Here is an 18,272-nt window from a genome sequence, read left to right as displayed (position 1 = left end):
GACTAGGACTTCTAGGAGCTACTGCAATACACATAAATAATAAGGATACTACGGTGCTGTGATGACATTTCACTGCTTGCCAGTGTATGTGCTGTAACATCTAGAAACAATGGGGCTGCACACCCAGCTGAATAATGCTCCCTTAAACTCCCTTTGTCTTTGCCCCTAGAATGTGGATGGGATGTACATACACATGGGTGGGATATATATATGCAGATGTGTGACGCTGAATTCTGGGAGCCATGAAGTGTTGAGATCTAAATCTGGTTCTTCCACTAATTTGTTGTGTGACAATGGACAAGCCATTTAATCTCTCTGGGCCAAGATCATAAGTGGGTGCAACTCCTATTTACTGCTGCGGGAGTTGCACATGTTAAACCTGGGCTGAATTTGGTTCTCAGGTTCCATCTGTGGGGAGCAGTCATACTGTTTAAACTACCTCCTCACACAGGGCTTGTTCTATTTGTAAAAGTGCTTAAAGGTGGAGCTGTCTTTTCAGTCATGCTCAAGTAGGGTGACCAGACAGCAAGTGTGAAAAATCAGGACAGGGAGTGGGGGGTAATAGGAGCCTATATAAGAAAAAGCTCCAAAAATCGGGACTGTCCCTATAAAATCGGGACATCTGCTCAGGCTCAGCCTACCCTTTTTAAAGTGCTATTTGCATGCACAGTTGCATAGCAGTTGCAGTCAGGTAGTTTGACACACAGGTTCCTCTTTGTGCCTGCAATTCAACTTCGGGAACAAATATTGCAAATGCAATAGGGAGGCAGATCAGCCCTTTTGAAAACCTCTTCTGTGTATCTGTCTAGGAAGAGATTTTCAAAGACACACAGGGCAGTCAAGGTGGGATTTTCAAAAGCACTGACTGAAGTATAGGGCTAGTCAAACTTCTTTTTTATTGAAACCGAATTTTTTTGTTTTCCTTGAATTGTCAATTTATTCTTCTTATTATTTTATTTTGGAGGAAATAACCTCCCTCCCCCCCCCTTTTTTTTTTTTAGTTTTCAGCGGCTTTTGGACTATTTTTTTTTTCTTTTTTGACTTTTGGTTGCTGAGAATTGAAAATTTATAAAGTATTTGTATTTTTGACAAAATTCAAAATTTTGCCACTGAAAATGTGTACCAAAATGAATTTAAAAAACAAACCTTTGTTTTGTGACCAACTCAGCACAGAAACACAAGACCCATTGATTTAGGATTTGTGCCCCCAAGTCACTTAGATGCTTTTGAAAATCTCTCCTTTATTTTCAATCCCTCTAACTGTCGTTTGTGCCTTTGAAGATTTCCCCCTTACAATCTATCTCATAATGTTTTATTTTAAGACTAGATCAGTGGAAACTGACACAAACTCTTCACAGGCACTATATTGAAACCTTACAAAACTCCTGTTGTTTTTTGCCTGAGGAAGGACTTCAGATACATAGTGCTGAAAGTTTCCTAAAGTTATGGCCCACATTACTGGTGAGCTCCTCCAATCAAGGACCCTCATTGGTCATGTCTGGATTGTGGAGAGTTCAGGTAGTGCTGACTAAACTCAAATCCTGTTTAACATGCATTGGGCTCATTGTAAAACCCGTGGAAATTTTTCTGGGGCCTGCCTCTTCTTCTTCCAAAGTCTTGGCCAGGAATTTGGCCACATCTATTCCTGGATCTTTCTCTTTCCTTCAAGTCTGTATAGTTCAAAACTTGACAATACTGAAGACAAGTAAACCTGGGACAATTCTCAGTTATGAAGAAACTCCCATTTAAACATCTTTCTCTCTTTCATCTGCAAATTTTCACAGAGCAGACAACAATAACAACAAAAATCATATTATTGATATGACTTGCTATCCCAAGACTTTTAAAATAGCATGTTGGAATATGAGACTTTTGGGGATTATGGAGTGTAAACAGAAATTTTTCTAACACATGCATTTTAGCCTTAAAATATATCATTGTTTAAAATAATACATATCCAACAATGTAGTAAAAAGTAATTCAAAGTTGGGGATCCTAGTGACAAACTATTTGAATTCCCCTGTCCTGGTGTTCTGCTGTTGTATAACTATTGTTATAATGCTGAGACATCTCTAAAAGTCACTGCGTGCTGCACCAGGAGTGACTTAAAATTTCTAGCATATATTGTGACATTGTTACCTGCTCTTTCTGCCATATCTTCCTAGAAATAACTCCAACTCTAAGCTTCTTTTATTATCATCAGCTTACAACTCACATTTTTGACACTTTAAAGCTTTTCCTTTACTATAATATAAAGTAAGATGTAATTTTTAACAAGAAGCTTGATAATATTTAAAAGTAAATTTGAACTCTGTCAGCTTTGCTGTACATTGCACACACTTTAGATTTTCATATTTGCCTTCTGTTATTTATTAAGCACAGATAATAAAGCTCAGCAATGCAAAATACACATAAAAAGACAGCCCCTGCCCACAAAGCTAACAATCCAAATAACAAGCACAGAAGACAAGATACCCGTAAGAGACACAAAAGAGAGAGTTCACTCAGTATGTTTTCTCTACAGTTTGTTAGGGAATCTCTCACTGAAGACAAACTAGGAAGTTTGTGGTCTGAATTGTTTTGCACTTTTGGGAGACACAGTAAGTGACCTACGGTTACAATGATCTGCCCTCTGACATGCAGTGTAGTCACTTGACAACTGAAATTCCACTGGGTCAGTGACACCTTAGCTGCTGTCAAGGGGTGTCATTTTGGGCTGCAAATCCCATTAATCATCAAGACTACTTTTGAAAGATAGAGTCTAACATTAAAACAAAATTTGAAGCAATAATCATAATTAATAATAATCCTCCCTTGTAGCATAATCTCTTTTGTAACTGAAACAGAAACAGAGAAAAAAAATATCAAGGAATTTGTCTGAGGAAGAAAAGAAAGATTGTGGTGAATTTGAATAATTGAGGGCTTTTCATATTCACTTAAAGAGAAGCAGAAACACGTACCTTCACGCCAAATACACCTCAAAGGAGGTAAACGTTGGTAAAGAGAGAGATTTCTGTGGACAGGATTTCTGGCTGTTCTATGAACGATTCCAACTTCTGGTTTTCTGCTCAACTCTAGACAGAATAAGCTCATCCCACTATTCATGACATCAGACTCCTGGATTTTTTTTTTTCTCCCTCCTGTAATCTCCTCCAAGATCAAAGTTTGGCAGCTGTTTTCAATATGAGATCACTGGTATTTGACTAAAACTTGTGAATAATACAAATCAAGCTATGGAAGTGCAAGGAAAATCCCTCTCCCTTCCTGCCTCTATGGCTTTAGGCTTGATCCTGTGTGGTGCAGAGTGCTTTCTAATCCTGTTGTCTTCACTGGGAATTGAAGGTGCCCAGCTCTAGAGCTGATCAGGAATTTTTCTGGCAAAATGTTTTTTTTTCCCCCCACTGGAAAATGCTGATTCATCAAATTTGAAACTTTTTGCGGGAAAGGATCAGGTTCGACACATTTTTCTACTAATTTTTTTTTTGAAAATTCCAGTTTTTTGCTTCAAAATGACTTTTTGTTTTGAAATTTAAGCTAATTATATTTTAAAAAATCAAAGCTGAAAATGAAATGTTTTGATTGACCCAAAACCAATTGGTTTTTTTTCAGTTTGCAAAATTTTTGAGATTTTGACTTTTCATACTGATTTGAGACAGAAACTTTTCTCAAAATCTCAAAAATGTTCCTAGGAAACGCAAATCATTTCCCACCCAGCTGTACTGATTGCCTTGCAGGGTTGGGACCTCTGTGAAATTCTTGAAATCAGAACAGATTAAATACCCCCTGTGCCACTGCAAATGCTTTCTCTCAGAGGGATAAATCTATTATTTGTGTTTTCACAGACTTCATAAGACTCAGAGAGATTTACTCGCCCTCAGGAGAACTGCTAGTGACTTCCTCTTGTTGAAATATGTTTGCTGTTATGTTTTTCCCTTTCATGAAAGGTGAAATTCTTTGTAGAGAACTTGTCTGAGCTCTGTGCATCACTTAAGTGGGATTTAAGTGTTCCATACAGCCTTGTGCTAACCCGCTGCGCTGGTGGATTACACCCAGAGAACAGAGCCTGGGTTTTTCTGTCTAGATTAGAGAAAACATCAAACTAAGAAAGAATGAATATAATGTCTCCATGAAAGAGACATTATCACCTTGTAATATTGCGCATCTGAACTGAAACAAAAAAACAAAAAATGGCGTCTACCATTGCAGAAAGGCAAGGGGGCACCTCTTCATTTAAAACTACAGCATGCAGAAAACAGAATGGCATCACCTTTCAATTACACACACCAAATTCTTCCTCCATAATTAAAAAAAAAATCAAGCAAACATTTTTGTTACTAGCTTAGTCTAATGAGAGGTCTGTCTTTACATTGTGATCAAAAGTACCTGCGGGAAAGGGCATTTAGCACCTGCTCTTTTTTCCAGTTCTCTATCTACTTCCTTCAACTCACTCTCTAGAGTAACATTATCATTTAAAACTTCTTCAGGCAAATAAGAAGGACAATCATTTCCTTTCCGGTCTACTGTTAGCAGCTTGTTTCAGTACCTTTCCCTTTCTGAAACCCTTGTAATAGCTTGCTCAGTATGTTTCTGTATTGTCTTAACCTCTACCAGGTAAAAAGAACAGGAGTACTTGTGGCACCTTAGGGACTAACAAATTTATTAGAGCATAAGCTTTCGTGGACTACAGCCCACTTCTTCGGATGCACATAGAGTGGAACTTAATTGGCCTCTCAGAGTTGGTAAGACAACTTCCACCTGTTCATGCTCTCTGTATGTGTGTATACATATCTCCTCAATATATGTTCCACTCTATATGCATCCGAAGAAGTGGGCTGTAGTCCACGAAAGCTTATGCTCTAATAAATTTGTTAGTCTCTAAGGTGCCACAAGTACTCCTGTTCTTTTTGCGGATACAAACTAACACGGCTGCTACTCTGAAATCTACCAGGTAAGTCATTAGTCCTCATTCCTTCATGACACCGCTATTTCCCCCAGTTCCAGCCCTCCTTTCCCTGTGCCAATACTCTCTGGTCTAAGCATATAATCCCAGAACTCATAGCTGGACTCTTTACTCTGTGTTTTTCATTCAGTCGTTTTGTTAAATCTTCGCTCAATAGAATCTAGTTTGTTAGGGACATTTTAGAACAAACTCTTCTGGGGGTTTCTCTGTGGTAGAGGGTGGGGGAGATCCGTATGGCAACGGAAATGTGCAATGCAAATATTGCAAACTTCATTATTTAATGCCCTTTTAAGTACCTGTGCAAGGGGTTCTTCTAGCCCGTTTGTTGCTGAATGAAAAGCGGCAGATCTAGTGTGCTGTACTCCATTAATCCTGAGGAATGTTTGAAATTTCTCAGAAACCAGTTGAGGGCTGTTATCTGACATGATCCAGGAAACCCACATGCAGTGTACAGATTCCCATATACTTTGACGTTTCATTATGTATGGTGCTCGACTTCTGGCCATCTGCCATAAGCACCACAACCCTAAGTACATTCATTTATTCTTCTCTGCAAATTCAGTACTTTGGCCAGGGCAGAGTGGCCCATGTCAGCGAATGACCAGAAGCAGTTTCAGTATCACGGGGGAGAGATAGCTCAGTGGTTTGAACATTGGCCTGTTAAATCAAGGGTTGTGAGTTCAATTCTCAAGGGGGCCACTTAGGAATCTAGGGTGAAATAAGTACTTGGTCCTGCTAGTGAAGGCAGGGGGCTGGACTCAATGACCTTTCAAGGTCCCTTCCAGTTCTGGGAGATAGGATACCTCCATTAATTTATTTATATATTTTTATTTTTATCTTCTCTACAATAAGACACTGACCTTTCTATGTCCTCATCTGAGTCTAGCCACCAAAAAGAACTTCTGGGTGAATTTTCTTTATCAGTCGTCTTTGTGATGTTCAAGTAATTCAACCAGTATTCTCACTTGTAAACTGTTTGGTATTATTCCACTGTAAACAATCATCCTGTACTGATAACTATATTTTTCTAACAAAGTAGGGATAAAGTCTCTATCTCCTTTCTGATTTGCCCATTTAGAAAAGGATGTGTTGAATTACTTTTAATTAAAACATTTCTTGTTTAGTATCCATAATTATAGAGTTCTCTGGATGTAATAGGAAAATCATCTAGGCAAGAGAATCTGTGCACAGTGATTTCACAGTGATGTGGCTCCACTCTCAGTAGCTATTGTGAGAGCTTTTCAGCATTAGCATGTTTTACTGAAATAAAAGGCACATTTAAAAAAATCTTATCTCAGTCAGTGAGATATTATTGGTTTGAACAGGTGCATTCCATACCCCTGTAACAGGAAGGCTGCTGGAACTGGTATTAGCTTACTTTCAGAAAAAGGTAAACTTTTTTTTTTAATTGGGCCCTCTGTCCTTGATGTTGTGCTGATACACAGTCAGAAACAGAGCCCTTCTCTCTGTCCTGGCTGCTGTTAGAAGTGCAATCTACTTGGTGCCTTTGGACCTAGTAGGCTAGATTCTGGCCTCCTTGGTGTAGAGGGCACAAAGAGATGTGGCCAAGAGTGTGTCATGCTACCGTGATTCCAGGCTGGTGTAAACCTTCGCCTTCCAGGCAGTGACATGCCAGAATAATTAGGATGTTCTAAATTACCCTGGGGATTGAACTGACCCCTGATTGCCCCAAGAACTGGTAGACTGCTGTGATGTCATAAAGCCATTATTAGTCTTGCTTCCAGCCTTGCACTGAGCACAGCTTGGCCAGATCCAAGGACCAGTATGTTTACTAAAGACTTGCGGGGATATTTTCCTGACAAGCACTCATGAAATGTAATTATCCCCATAATAGTGCCAAGCCCTTCTTTTTTAATGAAAGTAATTCCTCAGCTTTTTATATGTTCTGGAAGCAAATGTTATGTTTATCTTTCCCCCTTTATATATTTGTGGAATGATATTTCCTAAGCCCATGGGAGAGACAGTGCACGCTAAGAGTATAGGAAGCTCTGAAATATAATGCCCCAGTACACAGAAGCTTTTCAGTTTTGCTTTTGCTTCTTTTTCAGTTTTATCTCTTGAGCTACACTCATTTCACATTTTCTTCTTAACTTTGCAAACTGTTGGCTGATTGAAGTTGATTAATTTGGAATTAATCTTTCATAACCATTCAGCATTGCTATAAAAGATCCAAACTCTAAAATATTTCGGGGTACAGCCACGTTCTCCAGAACTGGTTATTTTTCAGGGGATGTTTCTGCATCTCTGCTATGCCCCGAATAACTTCCATACAGGAATAAAGCACTTTTTTCTTTTTCTACTGTAAAATTATATTTTTACAGTCTTCTCTGAAACTCTGAGGATTCTTACACTTTCTTCAGTATCTTTCCCAATGCTCAATGTGGCTTCCAAATGACAGATGACCCCATTTAACCCCTGCAGCACCTAATGTACGATTCTCTGAATACTAGTGTACTAGCTATGTCCTTCAATTAAAAATATCCTCTTCCACAACCTGCTGATATGATTGAGACTAATGAAGCTTTATAAATGTCACCCTTCTTGCCAAGTTAGCACAGAATTCTTCTGCTTTTGGAATCAGATATCGATTCACCTCCAACCAGGAGTTTATCGGGACTTTATAATCCTCACAAATTCTGAAATGCCCATCAGTTTCTGGAACGTGCACAACTGGTGCCGTCCATTCCCTGAACTTGCCAGGTGAAATTATATCCTGCTTGTGCAATTCTTCTACCTACCCATCTACTGGCCCCTTAAGTTCTATTAATATTTTTAATTTTGGCATCACAGACCCAGGCTTCACAGGTTATTAATTGTGGTCACACAACAGCAGGATTCACAGTCCATTTGTTGCGCACTCATAGACCTATTAGAGTGCTACTACTATATAATATGTGACATGGAGAATATTCCTAGAGGCATTAGAGAGCTAAACCAATGGTATCAGACATCATTGCCCCCAAATGCCAATGGCGAGGGGGCAGTCATGTCATCTACTCCTAAGAATGAAAGGAATGCAAGCCTGAAAGCGCTTGTGATATAACGAGTGAGTATCTGCACATTCTGATTCATATCTCCTCCACTAGTGACTATACACCAAAAAAGCCTGACTCCTATCCTTCTACAAGGGACTGCTTCTCCCCACACCGGATGTGATTGTGGGCATTCCTTGGGAGGAAAATGGGGCCCCGAGAACCTCTCATCACAGATATATACTGAATACGGGGCTCTCTCTGTCTTCTTTCCATTTCCAGTGTGTTGGAGAAGGGTGATACATCTTGTCCTTTATTGACAGAGAGGGAGTAATATTTTGAGCATAAATAGGATTTGCTGTAAGCACCATTGAGCATTTCCTATGTAAATGAGAGTGGGACACTGGCAGACCAGGTGCCAGCTCTTGCCAGGGCCCCTAGGCCTCAACTGAACACTGACAAATACAGAGCTGGAGCCAGTCTGGTTCACCTGTGTGTTTAGACTTCATGAAGTGCTTGTAAATTGCTGCATGCATTAATCTCACTTGTAATATCTGTATCCCATGTTATAATGTAAGAGTTAAGTGTTTGCTCTGTAACTGTAAATCACCAGACAGGAGAGAAGCATTAACAATACTAGTTTCCAACTGGAGATGTTATCCTCTGCCTAACAAAGAAGGCCCATCAACAACAGATGAAGCATTGTGCATGTCAGAGAACAAAAGATTTTGTTGATTGCTTCCTTCCCCACCACATGAGGAGGAGATGTGCAAGTGAATTGCTCCCAACGGTGTATTTGAAACTTGATGCAGAAGGGAGGAAGGAATAAAAAAACCTAACAAGGAGGAACAGTATCTTTTTTCAGAGTAGCAGCCATGTTAGTCTGTATCCGCAAAAAGAACAGGAGTACTTGTGGCACCTAGAGACTAACAAATTTATTAGAGTATAAGCTTTCGTGGACTACAGCCCACTTCTTCGGATGCTGCTTGGACTCTACAGGGCAAGGATTACTAAGCATACACAAAAGATGCTTAGTGCTTGGCCTGGGTTAGCCCTAAAAGACATATAAAGCTTGCTTATCATAGAAACTTCTGTTACATTTTGAAATTTAAGATTGGAACTCATTTGTGTGTATGTTTATTTGCTTTAACCTCGTAAATAGCTCTCTTATTTCCTTTTCCTAGTTAATAAATCTATAGATAGTTCATTATAGTGCAGACTACTGTTGTATTTCCTGGATAAAGTTAAGGCAGGAAGATGCTTCTGTCATTTCCTGATCTCTTCCAGTCACTGTCAGAGCTGAGAGTTAGGTGTTTTTAAGTCACCAAGCCAACTTCTAATTATACACCTGGCCCAAGGTCAGCACCCTCTTCTGGGCTCCTCTGAAAGCCATGGAATGTTTTCCAGTTGATGATGTTTTCCTCATGTGCTTCCTGCTTCATAGGACATGGCCACACAAATATGTCAATGGCAGGAAATTGCTTTGAAATATATAAAGTAGCTTCTCATTGGCTTTTCTGGGAGACAGGTCTGTGCCGTCCAGGCTTCCTTGCAATTTAACTTTGTAGGGAAGCCAGTAGAGCCTGTTCCTCATGCCATTTGCAGGGCAGGGAAGGAAGAGCTTCCTGAATGGCATGAACAAGCTCAGAATGACATGTTACTATGAAAACCTGCCAAAGCAGAGCGGCGGTTGTGAATCCATTTGGGATGCTGCAGGGTTGGACTGTTTCCACAGCTTCTGGTTCTAAAAGCTAATGCTTTTCTTCCAGCAGCGGCTACAGTCCTGAGGGAATTATATGTTTACAGCAGGGCTCTAATCTTTCATATGAAAGCTTTGAAGATTTTCCAGAGATGATGAACCACAAGCTCTAGTGGAGAAAAAAAATAGATCCCCAAACATTTTTTATGGGATGTTCAGGGCGAAGTGCGTCAGTAATCTGTTTAAGCTTCAGTTAGAGAAGGGCCCAGGACACAGTTCTGTACACAATGTACTTTGGGGACGTTCAGATTCCAATCCAGATGCAAACTTGGTGACCATGGGTATAGATACACTGTACTTCAATTTCAGCAGCAGGTAGGGTGCAGGAAGCTACATACCACAGTGAAAAGCAGGCTGCGTCCACACTGCTGTGTGTAACCCCATGTGGCAAAGAAAGGCTCTGGCAGAGGGGAGGCAGGAGAAAGGCTTGAGCAGCTGCTGAAGCCTTTCACTGTGGCACGGAAAGGCTCTGTCATGGGGGGGTGGGGGGGCAGCAGGGAAAAGCCTCCCCCATTCCCGAGCCTTTTCCTGCAGTGGGGAAAAGCTCCAGCAGCTGGGAGGCAGCTGGACACTACGTAGATGGGAAGGCATGGCTTGGGTGAGTAGAGAGCTGTGTAGGGCATTGTCACAGGGCGGGGTTCCCTCACCCTGGGTTCTTACTGTAAACCGTCCTTGCATACACCACTGGCATGTGAACACCAAGTGCTTTATTTACAATGTGCTTTATAAATGTTTGTTGCCTACAGCATAAGGCTTATCCCCAAGGGTCAGGGGAGAGATCTCACCTCTCTGATCTCTTGGGCTTCTCTGGCCCTTCCTTCGAGCCTAGGGTTGCCAACCCTCCAGGATTGGCCTGGAGTCTCCCGGAATCCCTGGCATCGATCTCCCAGTGACTATTGAAAGCAATCCGGAAGATTTTAATAGGGTATTTTAAGAAAATGACATTACACCATGTTGCTGGGGGAAAATCTCCTGGAATAGTTGGCAGACAGAGTTGGCCACTCTATTCCAGCCATCTTCCTGCCTCTTTTAACTGTTTCTAGCTGACAAGCTGAATCACTTAGTACTTAAACTACCTCATCAATTTACCCCATGTGGTGACACTTCCAAAGTGCACAGAGTGGTGAGTGTGCCTAAGCGACGCAGTTATACCAACCTAACCCCCAGTGTAGACAGTGCTATGTCTACGGAAGGGTTTCTCCTGTTGATATGGCCATCACCTTTCTAGGAGGTGGAGTACCTAGGTCTGTGGGGGAAGATTTCCTGTCGGCATAAGTAGTGTCTTTCCGCACTACAGCAGCACAGCTGCAGCGCTGTAAGGCTATGTCTACACTAGCACTTTTGTCGGTATAACTTATGTCACTCAGAGGTGTGAAACCCTCCATCCCCCCCCCCCCGCCCCCCCCAAGCAATGTAAGTTACACCGACAGAAGCACCGGTGTGGACAGCACTATCTTGGCGGGAGAGCTTCTCCTGCCGACATAACTACCGCTGCTCATGGAGGTGGTTTTATTATGTCAACGGGAGAGTTCTCTCCTGTCAGCATAGAGCAGCTACACAGAGATCTTACAGCAGCGCAGCTGCATTGGTACAGCGGTGCTGCTGTTTGCTCTCTGGTGTAGACATGGCCTAAGTGTAGACAATCCCTTAGGCTCATCACACTGTCACGGGTACCTACTCAGTACATACCCCACCCTTCTGGCGTGTCTGTACTCTACTTGCCTAAGCTGTGTCTCACCGTCTATACTGCTACTTAAACCCGTGCTGGGGGGGGCTACCTGAGTACATACTCTACTCACTGCTGAAAGAAGCATTCAGTGTAAACATAGCCTCTGTACTCTAAATTCAAGGGTCGTGTTGCCACTAAGGATCTTAAACATAAGGAATTCCTTCACTCTCATCAATCCCAAGCTTCTGCAGTGTGTTTCCTTTATTGTTTCACACTCTCTTGGCACCAGTTTATTTTGTGTTTCTAATGTGTACTGTTGTGTTCTTTAGGGCCCAGTTCAGCCAATGCCTGAGGACAGAGCCTCATCTGGTATCAATTGTCATAGCTCCATTGAAGTCAATGCCACTATGACAGTTTACACCAGATTGTGATCTGACCCCTGGCTTTCATGCAGGTGTATGACCTGGGCCTGATCCAATATCCACTGAAACCAATGGAAAGGCCCCCATCAAGGCTTGTGCATCTGAGTGACCACGCCCTCCCTTGTGTGGTCTACTTGTAGGCCAGTTAGAACTGCACTCCCTGAGCACAGGACAAGAACTTCTCCTTACCTGCTCCTCTAGCACCCCTGCTGCGCAAGGCGACGTGAACGTCACCCAGAAAATGCAGGAGCAGGTGTGTAGACTGTGTGCCCACAGAAGCATTCTGTTTGGCAGAACATGTCTGCTCTCATTTCTTGAGCCCCACAAGTCATGGCCAGGGGTGGCAGCTTGGCGTTTTATCCCACAAATCAATCAAAGAGCAAGGGGTTAAGGAACAGCTCTGGCCCCACCCAGACGCACCTGCAGGGCTTGCACAAGCTGGAGGCAGGGCTTTAAAAACAGGAGCAGGGCACTTCAGAGGGAGGCAGTGTAAGGGAGCAGAGGGTGGTTCTGAAGGGAAAAATATTACCCAGGAGCTCATTGCCTGGGACCTGGCAACGCAGGCCTGTGCAAACCAACAGAGCAGAAGCAGTGACTGAGACTCCAGGCCAGAGTCTTGATTAGAGTGAGTTACTCTGGGAAGCTAACGGGGTTTGGGGTAAGATGTAGTCTAGGGGAGGGCAGTAGGTTAGCACTCCAACAGAATTTCTAGGCACCTTGATACTGCCGTGGTGCCCATGGTGTCAGAACCTGCTACAGACAGACAGAGTCAATGAAATCTGTCTCAAATGGCCAGGGACTGACCATTTTTTTAAAACAAAGACGACCTTTAGATAAAGGTGGAGCAGAACTGAATACAATCGCCCTGATCTTCTGTTGTTGCCAGATAGGGCACACTGCACATTTCAGGAGGGGCAGGGTTGCAAAGGTGAGTTCAATCCACCTCGGTGCTCCTCAGGCCACTGGGCACTGAGCTAGACTCCTGAAGGCTGCTTTATCTTCCACTGGCTGCCGATGGCCACCAGGGTGGCAGATGCCCGAATGGTCATGGGGAACTGGCTTAAAGACATTTCCTGAGCTGCACCAAGCACTCCTCTGTCTCAGCTCAGAGTCTAGGCTGTTGTCTTCAGTGCGATCAGTCTGGCATTGTTCACCAACATCCATTCACTAAAACTCTTTAGAAGGTAAAGGTACATAATGCATACAGTCAGTAAACTACCAATAATATCTATCTAAGAAGTGCTGGAGCTTTAGGGAGTTTCCATGCCTGACAAAGTATACCACCTTTGTCAGCTATTGCTTGGAAATGATGCTAATTGTGCTGTTCTCTCTTTCTTTTTAAACTGGACACCAATAGAGGTCTCAGTGCTACACCATCGTATAGGTAACAGGGTCCCAGGAATAGAGTAAATGCTAAATTCATTTTCATCAGTCTCATTGTTTGAGCCTCTTGAACTCTCCCTTACTAGGGAGACAATGCCTTTGTGCTAGGCAGCCCTGCATTAGCAGTCAGCCTGAGCAAATGGAAATACAGCAGGATTTTAAAACCACGTCCTTCTTGTGTGACTAAAACAAGACACAGGACATTACAGTCTGTACCCTTAAAAGGCTTGTAATCTAGTTAGTTGCAGGCAAAACAGTTCAGACCCAAATAATTAGAGCTGGATAACTCGTTTAGTTGGTAAATTTCACTTTACTATTGTTAGCAAGCAGTAATTATAATGTAAGTGGCCTAACGCTGCTAGGTATGGTGGAAGAGGCATGCTTTAATGAGTGATTTTAAGAAGAGAAGGTGAGGGGCTGCCTTTTGTGCCCAGGTGGCAGGAATTCTAAATAGGAGGGGCTGCATGGAAGAAAGCATGGAGATGGAATCAGAGAAAGATACACAGGAAGCCGTGAGGCTGGAGGCTCTGAGGAAGTGTAGAAACAGGAGGAAACGAGAGCAAAGAGGTGAGACGGTTTACTTGCTTATTTCCCAAGCTAGTCACACTAATAGAGAAGGCTGTGGATTAGTGACAATAATAAACCCAAGGTTAAGTTATTCTTGATTCCATTCGAACAGTGTGTAGGTCTGGATAGCATCATCCATATCCCATTTAGCCAAGCAACAATATCTGATTGCAATAGAAGTCAGGAAATGAAAGAAGGGAAGTGGCTTTTTATCCTCCTAAATATTACCAGAGGTCATAGAAAGGTAAAGATTCAGTTATTGCTTTTTGTTTGTTTGTTTGTTTGTTTGTTTAACATATGTTTTTTACACTCCTAGCCTGCTGTTTCCTGGCCAAAGGCTTAGTGGCTGAGTCAAATTGTATTTACTGTAGCAGAAACACTACAAGGCAACTGAATGGCATAAAGTGGGAGGGAAGGGGGAAGAGATGTCACCAAAAAGCTCATCACTTCAATCAAGTCGGAATCATTGAACTAAAACCTCCCAAGATGGGGAAATGTTTTGATAAAAAGATCAGGGCAAGAGGCCTGGAAAAATACATTGCTTACTAAGGCAAGGCAACAGAGTGGAATACAATGCAGGATTAGAGAGCATGACAAAATGCAGCTGTGGAAGGGAGGAATACAGCTGGTTGCGTCCTGCTGCTTCGAGCTGCAGTCCCCGTGTGAGTACCCACCACACTGCCCACAGCTAGCCCCTGCTGCACCCCCTGCCCGCAGCCACCCCCTACCCACAGCCACCCCCTGCCCACAGCCAGCCCCTGCTGCACTCCCTGCCCACAGCCAGCCCCTGCTGCACTCCCTGCCCACAGCCAGCCCCCGCAGCCACCCCCTGCCCGCAGCCAGCCCCTGCTGCACCCCCTGCCTGCAGCCACCCCCTGCCCACAGCGAGCCCCTGCTGCACCCTCTGCCTGCAGCCACCCCCTGCCCGCAGCCAGCCCCCGCAGCCACCCCCTGCCCGCAGCCAGCCCCTGCTGCACCCCCTGCCTGCAGCCACTCCCTGCCCACAGCGAGCCCCTGCTGCACTCCCTGCCCGCAGCCAGCCCCTGCCCGCAGCCAGCCCCTGCTGCACCCCCCTGCCCGCAGCCAGCCCCTGCCTGTAGCCAGCCCATGTCGCACCCCTTGCCTCCAGCTAGCCCTGCCCCATGCCCCTGTCTGCAGCCAGCCCCACATCCACGGGTGCCCTGCAGTTCCCAGGGCAGTAACCCTGCACACCTGCTTCAATGAGGGGGGCAGGGAGCAGCTGGGACCCACACATGTGCACATCCTAGGGTGACCAGACAGTAAGTGTGAAAAATTGGGACGGGGTGGGGGGTAATAGGAGCCTATATAAGAAAAAGACCCAAAAATTGAGACTGTCCCTATAAAATCGGGACATCTGGTCACCCTAGCACACCCCCAGGGAGTGGCGGGGACCCACACATGTGAAATGGAACTCATTTCTAGTTCAGGCCCATCTTTTAAAAAAAAGAACTTTAGGTAGGGTTAACATACATCTGTATTTTCCTGGAGATATCAGGCTTTTTGGTTCTTAAATCACTGTCCGGGAAAATACAGACATATGGTAACCCTATTGGTACAAAAAATACATACTGTGGCACATCCCTTAAATCAGAACTTTTTATAGGGAACCGGTTGTTAAGATTTTAGCAGCTCATCATTGGCTAGAATCATAGAGGATAGAGGGCAAGATTTAGAAAGTATTTAAGTACCTAAAGATGCAGGTAGGTGTGTTGTAGAATTTGCAAAAGTGCCCAGATCATAGAATATCAGAGTTGGAAGGGACCTCAGAAGGTCATCTAGTCCAACCCCCTGCTTGCTCAAAGCAGGACCAATCCCCAGACAGATTTTTGCCCCAGCTCCATAAACGGTCCCCTCAAGGATTGAACTCACACAACCCTGAGTTTAGCAAGCTGATGTGCAAACCACTGAGCTGTCCCACCCCCGAGATGAGCTAGGTGTTTAATTCACATTGGCTTGTAATGGGCGTTAAGTGCCTAACCTGCTCAGGTGCTTTTGTAAATCCCGCTATGTGCCAATCTTAGTAGAGCTGGTCAGGAAAATTACCATGACACATTTTTCCATCAGAATTTGCCCACAAAACATCTTGTGGACATGGTTAGATTTTCACGAGCTCCCGATGGAACCCAGGCAGTCTGCAAAACCGGGTAGTTTAATTAACATTATGCTGCCCCTGTAGTTCTAGTTGTTCATTTTTGCATTGAAAATACATGATTGCACTGTAGAAATTGTCCTGGAGAAAGTTGGAGGTTTTGACAGGTGTGCTGCAGCTAAACTATTTAAAACCTGGAAAGGTGAGAGAGGATTGGGGGAATAGGCCTGTTAGCTTGATATTTCTTCTAAAATGATTAATGTTGACATTTAATTTGTCATCATTAGTGTAACACTGGCAAACCAGGGGCCAGCTCTTGCCAAGACTGCAGACATTAACTAAGAACTGACAAACTTGTAGATGGAGACCAGGCCAGTTGACCTGTATGTTAGTTTTACTCAGAATTATTAATCTTATAAGAATGTATTTAGTGTTTAGACTCCATGAAAAGTATGTAAGTTGCTGCATGCATTAATCTCACTTGCAATATCTGAATTCCATGCTATAAGAAAATATGTAAGTTTTGCTTTTTAACTTTGAATGTGTGTGCTCTGAACTTATGAATCCAGGCATGAGACTCCTCCCCTCACCCATCCAGAAGGACTGTCAAAACCATCAAGGAATATCACAATACTGAGAATTGGTTAATGGCCCTCCCTGCACCAGGGAAGTGCTATGTGCAAGGAACTCCTCCTGTAGGTTTGGAAGCTGAATAAAGGAAGTAAAACAAAACCACAGGAAAATTTTCCATCTTTTTGGTTGTTTGAATTCTGAAGGGCCAGAGACTCTAAACTGAAGCCAGAGATCCCCAAGGGCTACCTCCGGGGTCCACGCTGAAAGACAACTTGAATTAGCAGAGCACAACCACTCCGACACTCTTAGGATTTAGATGGTAACTCATTTGTGTGTATATGTTTGCTTGCTTTAATCTGTAAATAACTCATTTCTTTTTCCTAGTTAATAAACCTTTAGATAGTTTATTACAGGATTGGCTACAGGCGGTATCTTTGGTGTAAGATCTAGGGTACCAATTGATCTAGGATAGGAGACTGGAAGCAACGTGAATGTGATGTGATTTTTAGTGTAAGTGACCATTTATCTCTAAATCCAGTTTGTCCTTGGGGGGCAAGATAGACTGGAGAGACTAAGGGGGCTGTCTGTGACTCCAGGGTAAGACTGTTACAGTGATCCAGGAGTTCACATTTGTTACTAGCTTGATTAAATCTAATTATAGACCCCCACCACCAGTTTGTGGTGTCTGTCTTGTTTTTGATAGTCTGCGTCAAGGTAGGCACTCATAGTTATGACCCACTGCAGACAGTGTGACAATTAGCTCTCAGAGTTAATAACCCATTGAGATGAATTGGGCAGTTCACACTTTTCTTAGGGCTGTTCTAATTTGTGCCAGCAGCCATATGGCAGATAGAGATTACCAAAGTGCAGGGAAAGAACAGCCACTCTCTCTTCTCTCTGGCTATGACCCCTACATCAATACTCACCAAGAGAGGTTGCATAGGACCAGAGGATCCTTCTTGGCTGGATTCACGGGGGCTGCTTTCTGCCAATGAAGCAATGCCAAGGAGCCAGAGTGCAACCCAGGACTGGGGTCCCTTTATTTAAAATCACTGCTGATGCATTTGGTTCAAGGGAAAGAATTTTCAGAGACAATATCTGAATTTAAAAGATCAGAATGTTTCATTAAGAGCCAACTTGGCAGGGACACTGAATTCAAAGGAGACACTACAATTTAATCTTTCAAATATTTGTACTTGGATTAAAATTAAAACTCTTCTCTTACAATCCAATCTATCTGAACAATCAAGTGAAAAATGAACGTGGTCATTAAAAAAGGGAGTAAACTTGCTGTTATTTTTAAAAAATAACTGGTAGTTTTCAAGGACTTTTCACATCAATATTTTTCTGCTTTTTTCTATCTTCATACTTTCAATGAAATCAAATGATGTACTTGCTTGGTAATCTGTTGCTATGGGAAGATGGTGACACCAGAAAATGGTGAGGATTATGACTCTAGCAGTAGGAAGATGATTATATAAAATTGCTTTTGCTAACAGTGTAAGGTATTCAGAAGTAAGTGGTTTTATCTCTTCATGTTTTCCCTTTATGCAGCTCACTGGAAAAAAGCTTCTTTGGTTGAATGAATGTCATTTCTGGTTTGGCTTTTTACAGAGGTCAAAAGTTAGGCCCTCCATCTATGCCCTGAAACATATGATCCTTACAAGGAACAAGTGTGCTGGGTTGCAATCCAAAACAACTGCTGTTTTTTTTGTAACATTTGTATAGCTTCTGTTTTCTGATTCCTGTTTTTGCTGAGACACAAGGAACTTCTTACCATCAAGGGCAAAGCTGGCAACCTGACAGATGCCTAACTGCTACATCTCATTGTTGTGA

General features: G+C 43.0%; 1 protein-coding gene across 4 annotated transcripts in view; it reads right to left on the bottom strand.

Moving 5' to 3' along the window:
* The window catches only part of LOC101941060 (B2 bradykinin receptor), a 43,994-nt gene extending 40,835 nt beyond the window's left edge, over positions 1–3,159 (bottom strand). The window contains exon 1 of one of the 4 annotated variants that reach the window (XM_065593555.1): positions 2,961–3,159. The gene's annotated coding sequence lies outside the window, so the exon portion shown is untranslated. The remainder of the gene's footprint in view (positions 1–2,960) is intronic. The other 3 variants (XM_065593557.1, XM_005307028.4, XM_005307029.4) reach the window with 3 other exon arrangements.
* Between the last annotated feature and the right edge of the window lie 15,113 nt (positions 3,160–18,272).

This window comes from Chrysemys picta, chromosome 4 (assembly GCF_011386835.1).
Source record: "Chrysemys picta bellii isolate R12L10 chromosome 4, ASM1138683v2, whole genome shotgun sequence".
NCBI classification, from domain to species: domain Eukaryota; kingdom Metazoa; phylum Chordata; order Testudines; family Emydidae; genus Chrysemys; species Chrysemys picta.
The sequence above is the reverse complement of the archived record's forward strand: the minus strand, read 5'-3'. Positions and strand labels throughout refer to the sequence as shown.